Genomic DNA, 26,310 nt, shown 5'->3' on the forward strand with positions numbered 1-26,310 from the left:
GAATGGTGTCCCCTTGTTTGTCAGTCGGAGGATAAAAATGTTATCGGAATGACATTCTCAAACCAACTTTCCTTTAGAAAGCCATACGCCTCGTAAGTGTGTAGAGGAAAGGAAGAGGATGATGAGGACAGGATATTAGTGTTTCTCGGGCAATAGTTTGATATCCTGACCCAAAGGGCTGAGCCAAAATCATATTCAACTCGGCAAGAAGGAAACTAAATTTTACTCTCAAGGGGAAAAAAGCAGTCTACGACTTTTTTGAAAGAATTTTCATTGAGGACAGAATGGCTTAGTGTCGCGAGCCTTTTATTGTTAGTCGGGTAAGAGGATAGTCGGGTGATTGGAGTATTGGTGTCCGACACCCGGAATGTGCAGCAAACATTCCCCAGTCGACTCAGCTCTCGGTAATAAGTACATGATTTGATAGAAGGTTAGAGAATATAAGGCAGAGACCGACAGGAGATGGGCAACGCCCTCGGGTAAAGCTTGCGCCGAGAAAAGTGAGATCTCTAACACCTCGTTCCCCAACGATCTGAAAAGGTTAGGGGACGACCTTTATCCCCGTCCTCCCACACACCCCATTTTTTTAACGGTTGTGAAGAACTCCTACAAGCTTCATAATCCACGGATAAATCCTAAACTTTGAATTGGACTTAATGAGACAACTACAGGCAGACAAGCCAAAGGACAAGAAGACAAAAGACTTAGATGCGTTGGGTAGTGATTAATCGATGTTCCAGGAAAGTTGCTGAGCATGGCAGCCAGAGATGCTTGCACACGACATTAATTAATAACAGACCTTTGTGCAGCAAAGCAGTGGGTTGAAGGTGAAAAAGAGAGGAAGGAGGGGGAAATGCGAGGGTGCGGCTGCACCAAAACATCTATTTTTAGACCTTACTGCGGATATTACGATACCCGGGGATGAATTGGAAAGCCATTGTGCCGGTCGTATGGCGATCACTGGCGTGGTGTAAATCAGTTATAAGGATGAAAGGATGCAGGGACTCGACGCAGAATAATGGCAGAGCTGTGCAAGATGAAACCCTCGCCTGGCCCCGGGTCGCAGGGTCACTCACCGTATTGTAAGCGCGCGCTTGAGGATTCATGGCGGGCTGTAAGGATGAGTGAGGGGCTGATACTCCGCAGGACTGTTAGGATGGCGTTGAATTAAATTAAAGCCTGCTAGAAAAGCCGCAGCGAATGGGACCTTAATAGATTTGAGTACCGGGGGCTGGGCACCTTATTCGCTTCCTGCTATTTTTTGAAAGACCCTTCCTTTCGTTTTTTGCATTCACGGTTCCTTTTTTTTCAGTTAAAGCAAATGATATGGTGAGAATAAATAGTTGGAGATAGGAGGTATCATCTTCACGCTTGAATGCGGACTTTACTTTGAAGACGAGAATCGTAGATGAAAGCATGAAGTCACTTTTCCTGTTTGGAAGATAAGAATATCCAAAATCTGACCTGACCTGTTTTTCAGGGGTCATGTGAGGATTGGTTCGAATGGACCAGCCTAATTTTAGTTTCAAAGTTGTTTTTTCAGTGGGTGCCTAAAAGTTTTCAGACTTCTCTATCTACATAATTGGTATTGTGTATTATTGTGTGGATGTGTCTGTGCAAAGGTGGAGCCGTGGTGCTCGTCTGCTTGTTACAGGTCGTTGATAAAATAATATTTTAACTGCCAACAGCTCGTCTTGCATGGTGTTAGTGTAAAACTCTCTGAATAAGTAAAGTCAGTGAAGTGTACGATCATGAAAAGGCTAGAAATCGAGAGCTTCAACAGGTATGTGCCGAGGCCGTGTGTTTTTCACTTTTACGATCCAGCGACACGCATGGCTGAGCTGACGTCAGTGTCAGGTGAGCGCTGAGCAGGTGAGCTTCCTGGATGGCCTTCTGGCAGTTTCGAAGCACTAAAAGGTTGATGGCGCTTAACAGATATCAGATTAGTAATAACAGGCTCCTTTGACCCCGGGGATCGTAACTACTGTGGGTGTGTCATTGGACGAACTGATCATTTCTGTCTTGCCTGCTTCACTCGACTGGGGCATGTAGCACGCGCTCGACCCATCGAGATGATAATGATGATGATGATGATGATGATGATGATGATGATGATGATGATGATGAATAGTATGTGGAGTAAAAAGAGGAAAGTTAAGTCTAGCGAAAAGAGATAAGAAAGAAGCAGTAATAAAAAGCAGAAAAAGACTAAGAGGATGAAAACGAAGAAAAGGAGATTTTTAAAGACAAAGACACATGAGAGAGGAAGGAAGAGAGTCGAAATTGTAGAGAGAAAGACAGGTTAATAGATTGCAGGGATGAAAGGAGGGAGAAGGTACCAAATGGAAGAGAAAAAACAGATTGAGGGAGGGAAAAAGTCATTCGTCCACCGGGTAATTAAAGTAAGCGTGACTTGACACCCGAACTTTGTAGTACAACGGTACTTGATAGAAAATGCCTCTAGCCTAACCAGACCAGCCATCCCTTTAACCACAGATTGACCACCCGTCCTCCTCACTCCCTAACCCATCCTTTCCTCCACCCGTTCCCCCATCTGTCTCGCCTTGCGTGCGTGTCTACGTGAGCGCCAGCATGCGCAGTCGCGTGAATCCAGAACAAGGGGCGCAATTTTCGTATTATTTCGGGTAGCGCTGTTTGTAAGGTGATACCTTAAACGCTGCATCTCAAAAATTAAACAGTTGGGCCCCTCCGACCACTCACTGCCCTCATTTCCTGTCGCCCTCCCGCCCAGTGTGACGTAGGACCCAGACCCCGCTGCGTCAATAAAATGAGCATCGTTAGAGAACTACACGGAGGGCCACGGCCATAAATCACACGTGGACCAGCTCGTGTTGCCTGAAGGCAACTCACCCAAAGCGAGAACATTGACATGAAGTAATCTGATGTCTTACTGTTGACATCGGTCTCTATTTTTGTTGTGTTCTGGTGTCCTGGTGTTGTTTTCATTCTCACCCCCCACAGGGAGAACCTGACATCTTCATCCCTGCGTTTACCAAAAAAAAAAAAAAAATCTTTAAAGACTCGGCTGCTTTCTTAGCTATGTGTAGCTATGTCTGAAATCACACCCAGCCGCCTCTGTCCCCCCATTGATTGCAGATGATTAAGGTAGTCAGGCAGTTAAAGGGTTAATAAGATGGCGGTGTCTGCAAAAGGTAGTCTTCGCTCCATCGAATGAACACAAAGTGCGCGCGTGCACGCGATGACGGCCGGTCGCCACCGCCGTTATATTTCAATCGCCATAACAACATTAATAAGCAAATAGGTGAACAACAAGCGCAGTTGTAAGGATGATTGATAGGCTGATTAATCGATCCGTCGCCCGTCCGATCTGGTTACAAAGACGCAGCTGCACCTTGGCGTTTGCTGGACGTCGATAAATTCAAAAGTCCGTTTGCACCCGTCACCAGCGCGAGAGTGGGAGGAGCGAAGGAGGAGGAGGAAGGAAGAGATGGATATGTGGGCAGAAGGACAGAAGGAAGGGAATGTGTGTAGTCGCTCAAGAATACGGAGACAGTTTTGGGTATTTCTCACTAAAAGCAGAGCTCCGTGCATCCGTCTCTCGCCTTTTGCGGCTTCTGTTGACACAAACAGTTCTAGAACCAAGGAATCCCGGGTATGTGTTCTTCACTTCTCTTCATTGTATTAAGTAGGTGCTATGTTTTAAATTATGTATATATGTCTTTGTAGATATATTACTAGATTGAGAGATACGCCTCTTGGAAGACTAGAATGATGAATAATAACAACAACAACAACTTTGTTTTTTGAAGTTTTATTAGACGAATAAAAGAAAATACTTCTGCTAAATCGATGGAGCGGCATCTCTGTGTTGAAAATATCCGTTTCAGGCTAGTAATCTGAGAATTGTGGAGCCAGGAACATTTGAAATGATGCACCGAGGGCTGAGCACAGGAACGAAATACACAGACGCGTGAACTAACGCACGGACATACATGTGTGGAAACACATAGACACATGGAAGGGTTGGGCAGAGTGTGTAAAAATATTTTAAGTAAACACCAGTTAAAAAAGAAAAAAAGGAAGAGTTTGTCTCATGTGGATCGGAGCCTAAAACTTCATCACTCATGCCCTTCGCTCCATCCTCCTCGTCCTGACAATCTTCTTCACGCGATCTTCACTTGTCCCACCCTCTCTTCACGAGGACTTGTTTTCCTGGAAAAGCAAACTCTAGATGACATCTGCTGCTGAAATTAGACCCGACAAACAACATCCACTCGGCATAACACCCTAACACGATCTTGCAAAAAGCTATTCTGCAAACAAGTTTTTTTCGGAAATGTGCTTTTCTACAGAATTGGAGTTATTGTATGAGGACAGGGAAGTATATTTCCTGTTTATTTTTGCTGTTTGATGCTGACTGGAATATAGAAAGACGAGGCTTCTTTAACAGCGGGGAGTTTTTCAGTGCCAAGGGGCACATTCATCATCATCTGCCAGACCGGTATCTTTTCCTGATCACAACACAAACAAGCTCAGAAAAGAGAGAGAGAGAGAGGGTGGTACTACTTATATTAGCATCGACGCCTACGAACAAACAAACAAACAAACAAACAAACAAACAAACAAACAAACAACAACCAAACAAACAACCAAACAACCAAACAAACAACCAAACAACCAAACAAACCAACCAAACAAACAAACAAACAAACAAACAAAGAAACAAACAAACCCACAATGGATATTCTGTTTCATATTTTAAGTGTGCAAGCTATGCAACCTTCCATGTTTCAGATGTGTTTGTTCCACGTACCCAGTTCTATGAAAAAAAAAACAAAAAACCAAGCTCCCTGAGAAGTTTATGATCCTCTTCTGTCATTTATGGGGAAATATCAGCTAATTCAATAAATGTAATGGAGCTGTCATGTAACACGAGTGCAGGCTGTAAATATCTCTGATTACATTTAACTATTTGTGTTTATGTCTTGATTTGTTCATTGTTGTTTTGCATGAGAATAAATATACATGGCTTTTAAGGAGCATCAACGGCAGGATTTCATCTTCATCATTTAAGTGTATGGAGGAGATTGAGAGGGAGAGGGAGTGGGATAGAGAGAAGAAAGACACGCAAATAGAACTTACCTTTTTTTACCTGTGTGTAATAGGTTTACATACAGGTGATTATTTTTGTTGACTTTTTCAGATAACTTTCTTGAACTGTGTTGTTTAACCCACAAAATTGCTACCAACCTGGATTGTGACACTCAACTCATGCATTTCTGTTTATGGTAGAATACGACCTGCGTATGTTTAAAAAAAAAAACTGGTGTAGGATGTCTAAATAATTGCATCTTCTCTCCATGAGTGAGTTTTTTTATGCATGGTCGGATGGAGGGATAGAATCAGTAATTCAACCCTGTCCATCACCGGAGCGCTCTAACTGTCAACTTTCTTTTGTGCCAACAGACCTGTGGTCAGCGACCAGTGTGTGGGTGACGGAGGTCACGGACTGGACTAGTCCCCTACAGGTGTTCCAGTGTCAGGTAGGTAGCAGCACTATTGTATTCTTTGATAGGGGAAAAGGAAGTCATAGTGATGGTGGTGGAGGAGGAGGAGGAGGGTTGGTGGTGTTGTTGGCAAGCAGGAATAGTCTTGCTGACTAGCGATGTGTTGGGACTGGAGTCTGCGAAGTTTGCACTAAGCCTGCAAGAATGTGGGTCGTCTGCGTAAAACAGCCAGTGAGGCTGCGAAAGCAATCACCTGAAGAATAAAAATAGCTGCGAGGAGCAAAGAAATATTCCAACAGAAGGTGGTGACGTCAGCAAACGGGAGAAAATGGCGAAGTTTTTATATTGTCTTCGTTCTGAAGGTAACCTTATACCCACAGCATTCTCCTTCCTGCCATTCTCTGAAGTGCAACTCATCACACACACACACTAGTCCACACACACACGTGTCCAAACACACACACACACTGCACATATCATCATCCGTTCGTCAGCTAGTCTACAGGTCAAGAATCAATCTGTCCGTCCGTCCATCCGTCCATCACTTACATTTCCAGCAGAATAAGGTGACATCGATGTTCATCTCCAAAATGAGTCTCTTGGTGGTGAGGACCACTGCCGTCCATTGTCCAGACACATCTGACGAAAGCATCGTAGGTGATCTTGTCGCCTGACGCCCTAGGGGTCCGCACCAGACCCTTGTTATCTTAATGGCACAGTTCTTACCACCATCCCTACCTCCTGCTGCCCGCTTCATTTGACAAGTAAGGAATCCGGAAGCGACGACTGGCTCGTTAACGGGAAAACAAGTTACCTCCCCTGCAGCCCCTTCTTGTTTCAGCAACAACCTTCTTAATAGAAAAAAAGCAGAAGACAACTCGTCCTCGTAATTTGTCAAGACAACAGGGCTGACTGGGTCTGCTTTCTATAACCTATGAGCACCTGTTATCATCCCCAACCTTTGCACGTGCTCTTTGTAGGTAAAGCATTGCCCAGGCTTTCATTGTGTTGCTATCTATTGTCGGCATCTGTATATGTTCCTTGCAGGCTCTTTGGCGAGGTCCATTTGTATGATGTTAAGAAAATCAACTGTGAAATGAAGGGCCAAGCGTTCGGTAACTAGTGTTCCCTTTCCGTCTAGTTGTTTATTTACAGTACCAGAAACTATTTGAGATCAGCTTTGATTGTAGCTTTTCGAATACTGAATATTTTTGCTGCCTTCCACCAAAGGGTTGGATGTGTTTGTCTTTTGGTCTGGTTGATGTTGTGGATGTCTGTTATTAGCTGACAGTTCTTCATTGATGAAACAATGAAAAACTCTGCAGACAATTTTGTATTATCATGGTCATAAAGTCTGCATCATACAGACCTAGGTACCAGTCTACCCGAACCCCATCGCCTGTTTGATCAGGCTAGCAAATAAAATAAAGGATGGAATGAATACATGTGCAAACATGGCTGTGTTAGTTAAATATTGTCTTTCACACGGAGGGATCAAAGATGACACGCTTGCCATCCTTTCATATTTCGTACTGCTGATCCTTTCTGCTATCCTCCCACCCTTCGCTCCCCTCTCCAACCACCCACCCTTCTGAAAAAATATTGGATTTTAGAGACCTGGCTTTTGTCAAAGTTTGGACTTTGTCCCGATTCATGCATCAGGGCCCAGGGGTGACTGAGGAAATTCTGCCTCCAGCTTCAGTATCTCACCCCGTTACATTAAGAGACAGGTAGGAGGTTCCTTACTCGGGTGGAGAGATGCTACACTTTCCGTTTTTTCCCATCTTTCAGGGAGGCGCTGATAAACCCTCGGTACAAATCCATTTTTCTGCTATTAGGTAGAATTATTTATTTATTAGATTTATTGTTCTCATAAACAGAAAAATAAATAATATTCTTCTCCTCCCTCATTCTTGCCACATGGGGCTAACTTTACTGAATGCGAACACTCCATACTACATTTTATTTTTATTTTTCTACGAATAACTCCGTGCATAATTTTAGAATTGTACAGGAGAAAGTCTTTGTCTTTGAAATGGTCGAAAACAGAAACTAACAGCAGTACAAAAATGTTTAGCCAGACCATCCGTCTTGTCTGGAATGTTACTCTCTTCTCTTTGTCCGTTTGTCGGTACAGGTTCTTTCTTTATTGTATACTTTCATTGTTTTATTTTTTCTGGTTCTTTATTTTATTTTTTTCTTTCATATTATGATTTTTTCTCACAGATTGTCGTGGGAAGGGGGAATAGGTAGAAATAACACTTAAAGAAAAGTGTGTAGGTGTGGGCAGAGATGGAAAGAAATTAAGATAGGAGGAAAAGTTTGCGAAAGAAAGGAAGATAAATACACAGATAAACAGAGAGAGTGAAAAAGCTTTCAATGTGTAAAGACAACATTTTCAGAAATGTGAATGTTCTTTCGCGACATCAGCAGTTCCACAGGAGACACGCCCCGCCTACTTTTCTCGGCCATTTTTGGAGTCGGAGCCTCGTTGTGAAGCTCCGCCAGGTAGACGCACCTGCAAGGTGAGCGCCGCTACTCACCTGGCCTTATAATCACCCGTCACACGGAGTGGCGTGCATGGTATTGATCAGCGAGACCAGATGCGATAGTGAAGCTCTGCCACCCGGGCAATATTTGCCAACAACTTGTTCCCAGGTTGTCGGATGGCGAGCTGTGTAATTAAACATAGTCTCAATTCCTTTAGTTTTGGTGTTGCTGCTTGCACAAGCTGGCAAGGAGTGGGTGGGAAGTAGGGTAAGTTACAGCAAGAAATAGCAAGAAGGTTAAAGAAAATTCCGATACGATATTGTAATGATTCAGGCTCCTGAGTTACACAATATCACTGCAGATAGCAGTTAACTACAGTTCTACCCATTCCAAATTTTATCAAAGCTATATCCTCCGTGTGTCCTCCGTGTGACCAAAGCCCCTCCCCTCTACTGTCCCTCCCTTACACACGCAAACACTCACTCTTTTCTTATAACCGTGAGTTTGTGGACGAGATAAAAGGAATGCAAGATGTAGGGGGAGATGGCAATGGAAGCTCATGATGGACATGATAAATTTGTCTTTCTCGCGATGTCTCGCTGAACTAACAGCGGGGCTGGCAATGGGGGACTTTTACATCTGTCGCATCTCATCAGACAGTTATCTTGTTATCAGGGCCCGCTAACAAGCACGAAAAGCTATTTAAGAAGAGCTCATTATCTCACAGGAGGCTATAAAACATTCAGCCACGCAAGTCTCCCCAGAGAAGCTCTCCATTCCACAGTCCAGGCCGGGAAGTTGTAGGAGCGGGAAGCCGATGTTACAACCGTTAAACCGCGATCCATCGTTGTTTTTTTCCTCTGGTGATAATTGCATCCCTTCCTACTGTCCACTTTTAAATGCTTTTTTGTTACCAGTTAAACCTTTTACTTACCTTTCGCCTCGTTTTCGGATAACACGGTAGAAGTTGTTTGTGTCTCTGATGTCGTGTGACTTTCTCTGATGGAAACATATACTAACTTTCGATCTACATTTGGACTGCTTGCAAACAAATTTTCCCTAAAAATTCTTAACCGAGGCCAAAGCACAGATTCGTTTCCGGCCTCCTCATCAAAGAAGAGCAGACGAGACAAATTCTCGTGTTGATGGAAATGCAAAAGTTCAATCTTTTTAGTTCGTCGTGTTTTCGGTTTATTGGCTGTGAGTCGTGGGAACTGGAGGTCGAGGATTTTTTTCAAAAAGTAAACAATTAATCGTAATTAAGTAACAAATTTATTGCAAGTCTATTGTTGAGTTCCGGATATTAAATTGTTAAATAGTTCCCAGACCTGACAGGCTGCTACTTCGCGGGAGGCTAGGAAATGGTCTCGGCAGACAGCCAGGAGTTCAGAGTGGAAAATGGAAATGTAATTGAAAGTCGGGAGCTAATAACTCGACAGTCTGAATTAGGTAGGCCATGAAAGATAATTACTGAAAGAGGCGATAATAACTTCTGTAACATCTTTATATCACCAAGTCAGCTTTAGTCTGAATCAAGCACGCGCGCGCCTTTAAACACACCACATGCACACACATTTACCAAATTGGTCTTTCAAGCAGCTGCAGGTCTAGACTGCTACTCGGAAATAAATTACTGGTCTATTCACACAAGTGCCTTCAAATAAAACCTCTAAGATTTCCGGTAGCCGTCCTTCCAGACTCAAGTGCAGCCCGCATCCCTCCCATGTGTCAGAAGTCTTCAGGATTCCATCAGCATTGGTGGTCATCAGTGGTGGACAATCAAGAGCATTTTGGCTGACAGTCCGACACCTACATGCTTCTTGGAGTCCCCTCCGATCTTGTCCATGGCAGCAAATTAGAATTTTTTTCGCTATTTTGCACAGACAGTCAATATTTGTGGGACAAATTTTATGTCAGAGAAAGTTCTTGGTGCATAGAAAACAAGTCTCTAAACTGTTGCAAGGTTTCACTTTTTCACTCAACAGTCCAAATAAGTCTTTTAAGTGTTGATGAAACCGATATTGAAAATAGTGATAGATAACCAGCTATTTATGTGCTGAAGTTTGATGCGACCGAAGCGTAGTAATGAGATGGAAATGAAACGAAATGTCGAAGTGTAGTCATTTCTGTAGCTAGCCAAATACATGACTTTTTGTTGTTTACTTTAGATTGCTTATTTAGATAACCTTGTGCTTAAAATAGACGATTCATGGATTCGTTTATCGATCAATGGATGGACCAGTCATCACTCATGGTCTGTGATTGGAGTCGAAATAGAGACATGCCAACTCCCTGCTCTGTTCATGATTAGTTGCCTTTCTATGCGAGCCACGCATGAGAAGCTGTAACAAACAACGAGAGATGTTACAGGGACCATCAAGACTTGTCTAAAAGTTTGGGTCTGACATACGAACTCCCAGAACAGGGAGTAACACTGTTGTTGACATTTTCTTGCCATCAACACCAAACGTTGTCCTCAAACGAGGCGCATGATGCAGGCTCATCGCTGATTGGTCAAGTGAGGTCGATGGTGGGCGACTTTGGCCCTCGAAAGTTGGTCCTCGGCAGATCTTTGCCTCAGGACTGCAGACGATTTGACATTTATCAGGCTCTGTCTCGCCTCCACCTTCAGCTCTTTACGACATTGACTCCCAGCAGCCTGTCTTTGGAAAACAATTTCTCTGCCGCCGAAGCTCAAAAGAATCTTTGTGGTCGAAAGAACCGATGACTTGTGCCCTGACATTCCTCTTGTCTTGCTCTAAAAATGGCGCCTGAACTTATCTTGAAGTGATTTAGTCTGCGTGGACCACTCGGTCCGAGGGCCGACATCATCAGACATGCGCAAAAGTGATTGGTAAAATTAATGTAAGGAAGTCATGTTAGATATTGTGTGTTTTTTTCTTTCTTTCATTAAGTTTAAAAAGGATAAAAACTCAATAAAATAACTCACAATATCCATTACAATATAATTTAAGTTTTTTAATTGAGTTTTATCCTTTCTTTAAACATGTAACGAAAGAAAAAAAGTCACAATGTATGTTATGTTGGGCTGTCTGTGGTTGGATTGGTGATGAACAGATGGATGAATGCAAATCTGCTGTACACAGGTTTACCAAACTTTACTGTCATTCGTGTCTTGGAAAATACAGTAGCACGTATGCAATGCCTTGACAAGCTATGTTCTTTTCTTTTAATAATTTTTGTGTGCACCTAATTTGTAAACATTTCTAATTATAAACACTTTAAAAATTTTAAATGACAGTTAAAATATTTATATATGTAAATACTGTGTGCAGCTCAAATTTTAAAACTTGTTTAAACGCTAATATTATTTAAATAATGTTTTAGCCAGACTTCGTTTCACAGTTTATTTTATGTAAGGTTGTGCACGGCATGTAAATGGCACGAGCGGGATTTTTGGAAAACGTTCGTAAATTAGCATTTTAGAACAGTTTCAGGTTTAAAAACATGTTTAACAACTAGCCCCAGAAAGATTTACACTAACATTTTTGTCCCCACATTGATGGAGTGGTCCATGATCATTTACACCAGTCCAAGTGATCTGCAGCTCGGCACTGCAGAAGAAAGAAAATGTAGTGAAGAGAAAAAAAAATCACCTGTGAAATTACAAAGAAATTTATAAAAGATCAGATAATTCATAAGAGAAGAAGAGGGTAAATTATCACCGGGATTCCTGTCTCGTCTCTCTCCCCTCTCCTTCAGTGCTGGAGGTTCACAAAGTTTTTTTTTTTTTTCTTTCTCTCTCTCGATCTGAAAGAACCGACTCCGGTCTCTTTGCAGAACAGCAGGGGGACTTCTCAGTTTCCCATCGTGTCTGTCTGTCTGCACGTGACATAATTTGCCTGGCGACGCATGCGTGATGGATGACTATCCAACTACCGGACTTTTGTATCAAGTATTCACTGTGCTTACAAGAGGCACTAACATGGCGACTCACTCTGGCTTCTAGCATAATCGCCGGACTATTACAAGAAAAACTGGACCACGTAATCTAGGGAACCCTTGCAGCGTTTACATTTAATAGAAAAAAACTGCCATCCTCTGGCAAATATTTGCCGACATGCTCAGCCACTCCTGCTCAGTGGGAGCCCTTCTAGCAAGAGGATGCCCTCCCTCCGACACACATCCCCCTGCCCCAGACGATGGTGCGATAGAGCATTCATCATTGTGTCAGTTCACTGGCACGTCCAGCTTACTCAATTTTTATTAATTCTTTTTTCCTTTTTTTACAATCCAATGTATGGATGTTGGGACTGACAAGCTGTCTTCACTGAAGCCGGGCAATTCGAGCGAAGATTTGATATGTCGTCCACTTGTGTTCGGCGGAAATATAGTCTTTTGTAATTTTTGCCTCGTTTTCAAACAGAAGTGCAATGAGATTGCAATGACAAGTATTTCTTTTGACAATTATGGTGGGTGACACAGCTTGGAGAAGTGTAAAATTTTTTATGAACATTTTTTTTGCAGGAGTCGTAAAGGTATCGACTAAGATAATGTAAAGAGAATGTAAATATTCCTCACATACATACACACATACACACATACACACATACACACATATATACATATGCACGCGCCCATTCATCTCTCGCTCATCATAACGCGATTTGACTAAATGTATCGCAGTGTACCACGTGACACAGCAAGGTCCCACAGTTTGCAGGTGATCATCAACAGGTGGTGGTGAAAATTCATTTTTCATATCTTCTGCTATTCGTTTACTCAGCAACACAGTTTCGCTCATTCTTTCCTGATGGTTTTCGGTTGAGGGGTCGGTGGCCGGATTCTATTATTTTAAACTCTTCTTTTCTCACCACAAAAAAGCTGAAAAAAATTCAGAATGTTAAATTCTCTCACTCAGGACTAAAAAGCGAGAATTAATTATTAATTGAGGGATTATTTTGAGAGCAAAGAAATGAGAGTTTAGAAAATCATCGGCACATTTCTCAGGTCGGCAAACAGTTCCAGACTCTCGGGGTCACAAAGCAAGGACTAGGAAAGCAAAGAGTTGACATGACAATGCACAAGAAGTGTTTGTTTGAGATCCACACTCAAGTATTTCATGGAAGAGTTTAAGGAAATCTTATCACTACTGAAGTTCTCTGAGTTGAAGCATTTCATCTCTGATCTTTAGTTTTAGCCTATTTCTGTCAAGTGAAGAGAGACCTCACCTGTGCAGCGGGTATTTTTCTTCTCAGTGACAGGTGAGAATGCCGATGTTTGAAGACATATTTGAAAAATTAAGTATACTTATGTACTCATATTTGGAAGTTATTTTTTTTTAAATGAACTTAATCCAATCCTAACAAATAAATGTTGTGCTCGAGTTACTGGACTCGTGTCACAAAATCCTGCTCCAACAAATGAGGTTTTGTCAATGATTTACTGTCAATGAGTCACAAGACTAAATATGAGACTGATGTGAGGCCAAGACAACATGTTTTGGAATAGGATTTGACAAAATAAATCGTGGATAAATAAATAAACTGACACAGTCCATGACCATCATAACCCACAGGAGAGGTGTGACAACATGTGAGTCTTCGCGAGAAACTGTCTGAGTGATGAGATCGGCTATGAAGTAAGAAATGTAGTGACCTCTGTGTCTGTCGGAGATGAGGAGATGAGTAGTAAGTGCAAACTGTTTCAAGATCATACCACGTGACATGCGATGACCTTTGCTGTCTCCCCGCCTCCGGCATCCTCTCCTGTCGCCAGCATCACTCAGTCGGAGGCAGCCATTAATCTCAGGCCGTGTATATTGGCCATGCTTTCTCTTAGCTTTGGTATCCAATGAGACCATCAATCATTTTTTTTTTTTTAGCTGGCGCATGCCTGAGCCTGGCTTTGCAGGTAATTATTTCTTTCTCGTCCGTGTATTTCTGTTTAATCCGCTTCGACAGTCGAGGTGTCCGATATTTTTGACTCCAGAAAAAGTGTGCGCTACAGATACCACTAGCAAAAAAATATAAAATAAATAAATAAATTTGGAAAGGGGCGTTCTGGGAGGATTCGATCGTCCGATGTATAAGTCTGACTGGTGTTCGCTGCATTGGTTTTTAGAAACGATCACATGCATTAGGACTGGGATGAAAAAGAAGAGATTTATTGTCTCCCCAAGTGTCCACGATTCGGAATAATATAAAAATGGTTTGAGAAAAGAGCATTCTGTGAGACTTATGAGCCGAAATAAAGCCGTATTTTTTATTTTATTTTATTTTTTTTTGAGGAGAGTAATATCTTTGGGGAACATGTCTATAACTGTGTTCAGCAATTTAAAACACAGTTTCTTCCTCATATTTCAACCATTTGCAATCTGATCGTCAATGTCCCTAATTTTTGTCCAGCTGCAACGCTCTGTTCCACACAGGACCTCAAGCTTCATCTTTTTCCCATTTTTCTCTTAAGTGTCTCTTCAAACAAAAGTATATACTGTGCTGAACTCGTTCAAATTTGCCCTGTTCGTGGATATCACACCTGTTCACAGGGTTTCTCCTTGGCAGAGTCAAATATTCTGATGGTTTGGGTTCCTTTCCCTTACTATCCCTATCGCATGTCCGCTACAAATAAGCACACCCAGCCAGCCACCCAGCCAGCCTACTTACTAGTAGAAAGCAAAGAATGATTTTAGAAGATTGTTTTCACATCTGAGACTAGTCCTGGTGGTTTGTGTGATGTTTTATCATCACCTGGATATATGTTAGCGAACTTTCTCACCTGCGTCATGATACTCGTAGTCAGGTTTCTGTGTTGCCTTAGTCAGGTTTCTGTGTCTCGAGGGTCAAAGGTAACAGTATCAGGGTCCCTCCACGTACAACAGGCGTGAGAACGATGAAAGTCAAGGTTGGGGGAGAGGATGGGTGGGACCACATTTTGCACCATCCAGCAGGAACCATCTGCTCATTGAATGAATCTCTGGACTGAGAAATTCAAGAAATTCAACACGTGAAAGAAGTGTACAGCATGTCGAACTACCTACCCCAAATGGCTGGCATTTACCCGAGAGCCCTCAGCCCGCTCCCCACCCCTCATTCGGCAGAGAGACCACCCCAACCCCACGTGTCTGATTGGGTCACGTGTCCCGTTCATGTCGTGGTGGTGTGCTTACCCGTCACTGAACTTGGCATCGCGGCCGACGGGAAAAAATATAATACGCAATTTTTAAAAAATACTGAAAAATGAAAATAGAGAAAAAGAATATTTTTTTTCATCCCTCATCACCATCTCTTCGGTTCACTCTCCTACCGGTCTGTGGGGAATGTGCTTGAAGGTGGTTGGAGGATGGGGATAGAGGTGTGGATGGGAGGAGGTACAGTAGTTTGTATGACTGTAAGTCTTTTCATCTCCGCCCGACCCCATGCACGATCTCGGGCCGCTAGGTGCCGAGCCTACCGAGGCTAGGAGGGTCACAGATGGATTTTTGCCGGAGACAATTAGTAATCCGTCTGAGTACAGTCATCTGCCACAGAAGCCACTAGCAGAGGGCAATATCCGGACAGCCTGCTAGTCAGGTAGTTTGAGCGGAAACCTCAGAGAATTTTGCTTCGAGCTGTGTTTCTGGATTGAGTCAAATAGAATGGATTGAAGGAAAAGATTTGTTGAATATATCTGATGTCACTGGTCACTGGTCCTCCCTTACTCACTTTCCTCCGTCAATTTCTCACAAACTAAACTGTATAAAATCCAAGGGAAATAAAATGTACAGGCAGCAGAAAGTCTTAATTTTAATCTGAACCTTTTTTGTCTTATCCGTGTAAACTACTTCTCACTCTCTGTCCTCTTTAATTATTTTTTTTTATTCATTCTCCTGTCTGCTAATATGCCACCATGCTCTGTCCACTCTCCCTTTATTGTCTCCCATTCACACCTGTCGTGTAATCCCGGCTGATTCGAGAGAATTCTATTAACGGCAGAGAAAACCATTCAAACGCTCTTGATGGTTACATTCAGACTGAAAGTGATACCTCAGCTTGGAAATAGCAAACAGGTAACAAACAGAGGGTCGAGCAAAGATGTGTTACCTACCTGCTACAGGTAAGTTCACCCCACATACTGTAAGCCTAGTACATTGTTCTACAAAAGGGAATACTCCCTCAGAATTCAGAGTGGATTATACTTTTCTGTGGCTCATTAATTTTCTAATGGTGACGCAGGAGCAAAAAAAAAAAAAAAAAAATCCCGACCTCTTTTTCTGTGGACCAGGAAACAAGGAGAGAAGGAGAGAATGAGACGGTGTTTGGTATGAGAACCTTGTCTGTCGGTGGCCCCCACACACCTGTGTGTACAGCCCTCGTCACGCTCCGTGCTTTTGCGCACTTTAAATCGTCGGCGGGTCAAGGCAGAGGTCGCCTTTCATTTCCGCTGGCGACGCGGTAGAGTGAAATCAATGCTCTGGAAAAAGCACTTAACACTCGGCCGACATTCTATATCTATATACTACATTCGAAACACCCTCGCCAAAAAAAAAAAAAAAATCTAAGCAAACTAACAAACTGAATAGAGGGGAGTGGAGTTGACCAGATTGAACAGAGGAAAACAGAGTGTAGAGATGAGTGCGATTAAAGAATTGTCAGAAATAAGCCGGATGATAAGGCAATAATAATATTATTGTATTAGGTCGGTGATTTGAAGCTTGGTTGTTCACACTTTCCCTCTGTATAACAAACTTGAGCAAGGCTGTACAAAAGATACTGCGTGTGAGAACAGGTTAATCAGAAGTTGAGTTGTACATTTTATACAACTGTTTGTCTGGTAACCTCACCCAGTGGGTGTGTTCGCCTCATTTTTCACATTAACACCTTTCCCATCCTCCCATAGCTTGCGTATATCCGTATAATGATGTTTCCTTTATTGTAGATAATGCCTGCTTCAGTGCGGTCTGCTGTAATGTCTGCTTCAATGTGCTTGCGATAAAAACACCGCCATGATCAAAAAAAAACAAGAAACAAACAAGTCACAAAAGTCCCCATAAAACCTGCAATACCTGCGAACCTCATTACACCTGATGAGGATGTTTGCCAGCGAGATGATATCTCGTGTGTTGTGATGTTAATATTTTATTTAAAAAATGTAGCCCAGTCTTCAGAAAAGCCACTAACTGCTCTTGTCAGCGAGTATCAGTGTCGAACCCCAGTCCTGAAGGTCGTCTTCGTTCATAAATATTTACTTTGCTTCACCTGAAACCCTCCACCTCCCACTCCCCGTCTGCTGAAGACTACAACTACGTCCCCAACACGTGACTACGTCCTCATTGCTACGTTGGTATGTCTTTGCGGCACACGGTGTATTCTGTAGCCCTGTCCCCACCCCTGCACTCCTATCCACCCGTCCTCCCCACCCGCAATGCCTCCTGTTACTTTAGATGGCGGAAATCGCGTGATGTTGTGTCGATGGCGACCTGAGGTGAGAGATAAGATTGTCTAGACTCACTGTAGACAATATGTGCAGCCTTCAGGTAGACCGACACCTGCGAGCTTCCTGTTTGGCTCCAGTCTGATGTCACCATTTATCTGCATTATTCAATGGCTGATTGGCGTTTTTGGTATTTACTCGCTCACACGGCAAAGGTTGTTACTGTCTGTGGAGGTCGACACTTGGCAGATGATGACATGACACACTGTGTACAGACCAAGTATATTGTGTGACAACGATACCCTGGCTCACTTGACATGATCCACACCTACTTCTAATCTTTGACAAACCGCCAACAGACAGCAGTATTTTTTTATTTACATTTATTTCAAACTTGCACTAACCTCTTCCACGCATGATCGTCCTTTGATTTTGTCCTCTTCCGGTGTCCAATGAAAATGCAGTAATTAAATGATTTTGTCGGTAACTGCTTCCTGTCAAAGCTGCTGATGTAATGTGGGTACAGAAATCAGTTTTTAATGCAAGAATTGTAGGTTACTTTTTTTATTTTTTTTTTTTTTACACACGCTTTCCTTTTTATAACGTGTTTGTTTGTTTTTTTCTGGAGAGGTTGTCTGGAGAGAGTGGCCAACAAACGTTCGTTGAAACTTGGAGAAAGCTCGTAGTAAACAGATTATAACCGACAGCCTCGTAAAGCTGTTGCTAATTTTTTCCCCCCACAGACGTCATACGAAGCCGCATTTAGCTGTTATTGAGGGTGGCCTGGGGGTGAGGATGAGGTTCACCTTTCCTCCACCAGATGCCAATCGCCAGCAGCAACCTGTTTCTGGACTCAACTCAACTCAACCAGGCGACCCGTACACATCTGCCACCACCTTACCTTACCTCCACCCACTACCGCTAGGTTGTAGAGGGGGTAAAGGTGAAGGTAAGGCCCTACTCTAATCAGTTCCCTGCAGCGCGGTGTTAAGTCTCGGTATGAACTAGTAATTGCCGCCGCCATTTCCCTCGCCCCTCCGGCGGGTTTAAAAGTACCCGGCTTAAGCTCCGCGGAGCTCTTCTGTGTGGAAGGTACAGAAATATCACAAATAGAAGGGAGAAGGGAGATAACGCTGAAAACTGATATTCCGACTGTTGTATATTTGTTTACATTCGCTGACAGCAATCATTATTTTTTTATTATTTTAGTGCATTAACTTGTTGTCGTCTTGAGTGTTTTCCTAACAATGACATCACTCTTACATTATCGATCTATCGTTCGTGTATTTATCCAGGAAAGCAGTTGAGATGAAAGTCATGATGATGAGGATGGTGATTGATGATTGATTGATTGATTGATTGATTGATGATGATGATGATGATGTGTAATCGCCTCGAAATATTGCTTCTACACTTGATATAATGTTCGTTCGCTTCCAAAATATTATGTTTATTTACTGAGTTTGCTGATACAAAGATCGAAGCCTGTTTCAGCACAGACGGTCACATAGAACCAAAGTATTCTGAGAATGATCATAAAAGCAAGGGATAGAACACATAAACAAAATAAATAAAACAAGGGATATAGTCGTGGTTGTTTTTTTTTCTAATGGCGTTGTTCTTTAGGGGGGCACAGCAAGTATGACCCTTGGTCTTGTCAGTGAATGCAGCAGGTAAGGCGACACTGCTGACAAACTATTTCTGTGCATGGAGGTGCGAAACCCAACTGCGCATGACATGGAGGTGTTCTTAGTAGAACAAGACGAGCGTTAACGAGTTATTAAGTCACTGACGTCTGTTCTGTCCGGGCTCGTTCTGTCTTTGTTTTTAACAATAAGTTTTCGTGAGATAGGAATCAGGAGCTATCTAGTTTCTGACCTAAGTCCGAGCAAATAATGTTAAGTATGAACTAGGCAGATAGTAACTGCGGGTATGTACCTGGTGTGTAGCTAAAGACTTACATATTCGTGTGATTCAAACCATGATCACCGAGCGTCTGGAGCTGTTAGCTTCCATCAGAGTATATTTTATGTGTTATATTATTTTATTTTATTATTACACACGTGCATTATAGAGGTGCATATACAAAAATGAACTGAGGATCATGTGTAGGCCATGGTGAATGATGTTTTGCACAAAATGCAGGTGTGCATTATGATGGGGCACACGAGAAGCTAGAAGGACGAAGGATGAAGTAACTTAGGCAAGCGGTAATGCGAGACTCGAGGGAAACATACAGACATGTATTTAAACCGTTTTTATTATAATTTTAAGATGAGAAGAAATAACAGTACTGTTTCTAGTTTCCTGCATTTATGAAACTCGCTTAGACACAGGTTTGTCTTACGTGGAGAAACCTTCTTCGCCTTTTTTTTTTAATGAAAAGTGATGTTTGGCAAAATGAGTGGTAGGAGTTATTCTTTCCTCCAGTCTCCCTGACTTTTGTCTTTTTTCTACAGTTCAGGCCTGTCTGGTGGATGGGAGGAGTTGCGCGGTGGCTAGTTAACTTTAAAGGTATAAAAACACTGACAAGGTAGAAAGCATTTAAAAACCGTTGGCAGCCAGACAAACACAGTATTGAAACAAACACTGTAGTTGTATTGATTACTGCTTGGTCCTTGCACAATCTCTACATCTGATCGAACCGATGGAATCGCGGCCAAGCTTTTGTTTGTCCGAGTGCCACGTGATGGACCGTGAAGAAAACAGCGTGTAAGGAGACTATCAGTGCCTGGGGCAGCGTGGATTGCCTTTCCATGCCTGAGTGAAACACCGTGTTCGCCATATTGGGCAAAATGGCGGGTTCTTTACCTCGCACAAAATTGCATGTTATTCTTTCTTTATTTTTATTATTTTTTTTAAAGGGGGAGGCGGAAGGAGGAAGGAGGGAACCGGCAAAATCTCTACGTGAAGTAAATGCGTGCGTGAGACGGCACGTGGAGCTAAACAGCGCCGCCTGTAGGATGCAGGAAATGACGTCATCTCCCTCTTGCGGGAGCATCATGGCTGCAGGGTCTCTTGTCTTTCTCGAGATGCTTGATGATAATAGCTTTCCAGAGATGTCGTGTGAGGTAGCATTATTTTATGCGATGTGGCAGATGACTGAGGGGATTGTCTGACAATATGTCATACCTACTGTCTTGACATGACTCTGTGTGATTTGACATTAATACCCCGGCACTGGGGTTAATACCAATGAAGCTAAGCATTCACGCATACCTAGATGTATATAGTATATACATGAGCACAAGCCCTTCTCTCTCACACACATGACTAGACCTTTGCCTTAAAGAAAACAAACTTACAAGGCCTCTTTCTTAAGGTCACAAATGCACTGAAAGTAAAAATTTTCTGAAGAATACTCATGCTTAGAACACCTCAACAAATTTTTCATTTATTTTTTTATTTTTAATGTCACTTCAGCAGCAAAAAGAAAAAAAGGTGAGGGAGCCTGTTTCAAGGGCTTGCAAGCTGCTCAATGGAGGAAACTGGATCGAATAAGAACGCTAATCCTTTCTCATGACCAGTTGTGTCCCCTTTGTTTTTTGATGCTCAAGCAGAATGGCAAAAAAAAAAAAAAAAAAAAAAAAGCGAAGAACATGGATTCCAGTTTAGAATTTCCACGTTGAAGCGCGCATGCTCATGATCTAATTGTTATTGAACCGTTAATCACCGAATGTCACATTGTCTCTCCAGTCTCAAACCTCACACAAAAGACACAAATGGACAAAAAGATATCTGAACGAAGCCATTAAGGTGATGATGCATGGATAAGTCTGCTTCTTAGTGCGGGTGGGACAGAAGTAAATGGAGTTTAGAGGTTGAGAAGCGGGAATTTCAGGCACCAACATCTGGGGGACACCACAGCCAGTCTCACTGTGCTGGATGCATGACAACAGTCGCATGAACTCTATTCAGCTGGAACACTTCATGGCCAACCATCTTCTTGGGTTGCAATGCCATCTGTCATCAGTCAGCCGTCCATTGTCCCTTGAAAACGGTTATCGTTCCCATTAAAATAAACAATAATAATGAAGAAAAAATACTTTGGAAGTTATAGAAAATAATGGACCCACTAGACCTGTGACTCCCCCACTAGACCTGTAACTGTCGGAGTAGACTCTAGACCTGCAGCTCCATCACCACAAGCCTGACGAAGGATGTTCGCGAACGACAGTCACGTGACGTTTCCGCCATGTTTGACGGCAGTGACCAGTCCCTTGTTTGGGATCGATGACCGCTACACCGACATTTAATTAACGACAACCAGGCCCAGTCAGAGAAGAGTCTTGCCAAGCTCATGTCCAAGCTTTCTCCACGGTGACTAGCGCTCACTTCTCACCATTGTTACTGTGGGCTGCTGGGTGACTGAGATACTTGTAAGTGTAAATAATGATTATTCACTGGACATTATTGTCTCGTTTTTATCTTATTCACGCCACGCTTGTTAGTCAGACCTCGTGTGATATTATATATTATCAGTAGTTAACCATTTCAAGATGTTAGTGTAATGCTTCGATTTGATTTTCTTGTCCTAGAGGCTTGACTACCTAAGGGACAAAGGAACTGAAAATTATGACTTCAGTTGAACTTTAATGGGGACTAGATGTGGCCGAGACTAGTATAGCATGTAGGTAGTATGTAGGTGCAAGTAAGATAGCACCGTTACCTATTGCCTTTCATGAGTCGTCCGTTGTAAATGATCACGTGGTGTGTTGAGAGAAGTGAGCGATTCCATCTTCATTGTACTTTGAGAGATGCAGGAAGCTCATTGTGTTGGATAGATAATTGTTTTGTGAATCGCAGGAGAATAATTATTCTTTCATAATACTGTGTAAATGATAAGCAGTGCAGTAAGGGTGAATACCTATTCTTCAGTACAAATTAACTCTTTACATCCAGCCACGAGCTCAAGTTCCCGTGACCTTTGCTTACCCAGGAGTCTGGGTGCAACTCGCATTGCATTTAGGTGCCAATCAGCTCTTCAGGCTGTGGGTGTTTGGAGTTGGGCCACAGTTTCTTGGCATTTTGCCCTGTGTCTAGACCTTCACGAAGTTTTGTTCTGAAAAAAGATCGAACCTAACCCCCAACTTCTCCTCCGATATCTTACCGGCAAAGCGGAATGTGTTAGTGTGTTAGTCTGCTTCATCCTTATGCATCCATGCTTGCGATGGTGTGTGTGTGCCTGCATGCTTGTGTGTGTGTGTGTTCGAGAAGGGCAAAGAACCAGAGACAAAGAGAATAATGTAGCAACCAAGCATTAGTGGCCATGTTTATGTTTTCACCAAGAAGGTGCACTTGCCTCCGGGGGGAAAGGAGTTCGTGCACGGAAGTTTGCGAACCAGCGGGTTGTGCGACTTGACAGATAATTTATCTGTTTTGAAATAAAATATAAAAGCCCTTAGAACTTTCTGAGCAGGACAAACAAACAGAGACAAATATACACAGGAGCCAGCCAAGAACTGCGTGCACTTCGCCAGAGGAGGAATTGCGAGAAGATTTTCAAACGCTGATTACTTGAGCAATTAACAACGACTTCTTATATCTCGCTCCGGAAGCAGCCCGGCAGGCAAAACAGATGAGGACCAGCTTTGTCAGATAAGTTCTTCCCAGCTACCGGCTTCTTCAAGAACAGAACATGAGCAATTGTTATCTCAGCGGGTAAACCCTTGGCTTCTTGTCCTATCTTGTTTGTATTTTTCTTTCTGTCTCTCACTCTACCCATCTCTCTCTTTTCCTCTTCCTGTAGCAGTTGGTGTTATGTGTCTGATTGTTTTTCTCCTTCCTTCTTCCCTTTTAACCTCGTGATATCTCTGCATCACTTCTGCTCAGTACAATTAGAAAAATAATTCGGGATATGAAGGAAGGAAATTGCGACTTCCTCTTATTTCATGACAATGTCCGTGTACTAAGTCAATACCGGATTTTAGTTTCTCAAAAAGTATTGTAAACATCATAAATAGATAAGATAGACAAAGATATAGCTATCTAGATAGATAAAAGTTGTCCTTTACAGACTTTGACCATTTTGTCACAAGTTCTCAAAGAGACAAATTGTTTAAATATTTTTGCTCTCATCAGTTCTTTCTTCAACAACTGACATTACACTTGCTTAAAATAAATAATTTAAAAAATTAATTTAATTATATATCTTCCTTTTTAATTTTGTTCGCCAGGAGACACTTCCAAAGACTATTCACAAGCGGCTGCGTGAGGTCCAATAGCAAGTGAACCGTTTCTGTGTCTGTACAAAGTTAATCTTTTTCACACTTGGAAGAAGTTCTCTTCTCTCGGAGAACGTTCCCAGAACGCCCAGACATCATGGCGGCGAAAATAGGAAAACTCCCCTTACTTTGAAACTTCAGAGCAGGAGAGTGAATGTAGTTATGATTGGCACAGAAAAAAATAAAGGATGGCGGTGGAGGTGTTTCTGCGTCAACAGCTCCCCATCTCCATGTCTGCTTTTTCAAACAGCCAAAACAAGCAGAATGTTTCTAAAGAAAGTCGACCGTTTTCTCGGAGTTCTTTTTTTATTTTTCTTGGTTATCTTGGTAGCAGCTGTGAGTGTGAAGTGGTTGTATGTTCGAGTTTGTGGTGGGGATGCTGCAAGGTCCAACTGGTCGCAGCTACAAGATCCTGTATATTTGTTCTCTTACTACTTGGACAACATAGCTTCCAGAAAATTCGTTTGGTGTGTTTTCATTCCCTATGGAGATTAACAGAGGGTTGATCTGCCAAGCCAAAATAGCAAAAGCTTGTATTTAAGTGTCTGACTTTACTTTGCTCCAGACGATCCACTCATGTCCATGGGATTTGAAGAAGGGCAATCGAAGCTGTGTATCCCAGGGAGGCCGTAGTCATACTTTATTTAATTATTACTTGAAAATGCATTGATGAAACAATACTGAAGCATTATGGGTATTACATACATATTCAAAAGTATCGGGATGTGAAGTTTATCTACCATTAATCTCAGTCAATATATGTTAGAGACTCAAGTCAGCCAAGAATATTCAGAATATTTAGCTCTGTACCCGGTTGATATTTCGACGATGCATCAAATTTTTTTAAGGAAGATTTTTAAATGTAGCTTTCATTTGGAATTCCGTTCATCATGATTTATTTATGTATTAATTTTTTATTCTCACTGTTTCGAAACAAAGAAAACTAAGTTTAACTGCTCTCAAGCCCCAGCGTGACGCATCGTCCATCTTGGCGGCGCTACTGTCGGCATGCAGCCCCAGCAAAGGGAAGCAAGTTCGTCAAGAGGGTTTCGGTTGAGGAGAGAGGGTCATTAGTTGTCTCCACCTTCACCCCCTTACCTCATTCCTGTTGGGAAAAGAATGGGGTGGGGACTGTCACAGGTCTGAGACAAGAAACAGCACCAAGCCATCGATTGGACGTCAGCGGGGACTGGTTTCCGTTCTGGCGCTGCAGGCGATCAACGCCATGCAGATGATGGCTGCTGAAACGAATGGTCTTGCTTATCTCCCTGTCAAGCTGACCGGTTTGTGGCCTGCAGCTGACGAGAAAGAAACTGGCCAACGAGAAGTGCCACAAGCCTCGGCTCTGAATTCCATCGTTTGATGATGACAGGTTAAGCCGATTTGCTGGCTATTGCTGCACCGTTTGGGGATCAGGATGCTTTTTGTCAGCACTTCCAGGGCGAGAGTCTGGCAGAGAAGATTCTGGGTGGTTTTTCTTCTATAAGTTATGACTGTAACACTTAATGGACGAAGACCAGACTCCGGAAGGAATGTTAGCATTTGTGTGACAAAGCTGCTGGCAGAAAGTGCCAGCTTCTTCGCCTGGCTCCAGAAAAGTGTCCCCAGGGACGATCATTAAGGAATTTTTATTGACGATTGTTTGCATAACCGTGGGATGTTGTCCTTAGTTCCTTGGCCTATGCAAACCTTTTACTTCGGGGAATGAATGGAGTTGGGTTGAATAAATGAAGTGTGTAAAATATATTTCTCTAGATACAAAAATATGATACATTCGAGTAGTCGACTTTTTACCACGTTTAGAACCTCTATAAACATGAAAAATAATAAAAAATATTCCCGATTCCTCCCTCTCTTGGGATTGACTGTCAAAGCATTTCTGAGAATAGATAAGTTACAGGTTGATGAGAAAGTTAGTTTACTTTAAATTAAATGCGGAATATTAGAAACTGATGAAATAAAACATGAAATACAAGAGGAAAAATACAATGAAATGTATAAAGGAAACATTTGTCGTAAACAATACTAAAGGATTAATCAAAGACGAAATAGTTTATAGAAAAGTATCACTGGAGCAGCAGAGTAGTGAAATGAGATAAGAAAGAAGATTTTAAGAACTCTTGAGAGCACCTAGGACAATAATATTTTAGTAATAAGGATTCAATATCATGCTGTATTAATACCATACCGTAGCTTATATTTTAAGAATAAAAGAAGTGAAAGACCTTTAAACCATCCTGGACACAAAAGAAGGGGCTAGAACAATGCAATAATTGTTTGGCTTTTTCCAAGTTTTTAAGAAGAAAGTAACTTAACATTGAAGAATGAATTCGTCCTTGTAAGTTCATACAACACATAAATTTATTCTCTGTAGCAGAGCTCGGGTTAGCATCAAAATGTAAAAACATCATAAAAAAGATTTTTAAAATACCCAGCAATTGTTTTTCTGTAGTTTCACGCGAAAAACGTAGCTTAGCCCATCTATTGTTTTCATCCCTCTCTCTCTCCCTCAACCACACACATTTGCAATTGTAAAAACAATATTCCAGAAGCCATTTATTTTATTCAGATTATACCTCGGGGGTGTGAACGATAGAGTAACAAAAACTAAGACGAAGCGACCAGACGTGTCCCAAGTCAGTTCCTATTGACTGGTCTTCGACCTGCGTGAACAGAATGCAACTTTTTAACATGTCACGAGCTGTAACGGGGATAAGAACAGTTGACAAGATGCA

At 42.2% G+C, this 26,310-nt stretch overlaps 1 protein-coding gene across 1 annotated transcript in view; it reads left to right on the forward strand.

Moving 5' to 3' along the window:
• The window catches only part of LOC112564049 (5-hydroxytryptamine receptor 4-like), a 55,852-nt gene that overhangs the window by 21,782 nt on the left and 7,760 nt on the right, over positions 1–26,310 (forward strand). Inside the window, exon 2 of the mRNA XM_025238614.1 lies at positions 5,449–5,525. The gene's annotated coding sequence lies outside the window, so the exon portion shown is untranslated. The remainder of the gene's footprint in view (positions 1–5,448; positions 5,526–26,310) is intronic.

Source organism: Pomacea canaliculata, linkage group LG5 (genome assembly GCF_003073045.1).
Source record: "Pomacea canaliculata isolate SZHN2017 linkage group LG5, ASM307304v1, whole genome shotgun sequence".
Taxonomy (NCBI): Eukaryota; Metazoa; Mollusca; class Gastropoda; order Architaenioglossa; family Ampullariidae; genus Pomacea; species Pomacea canaliculata.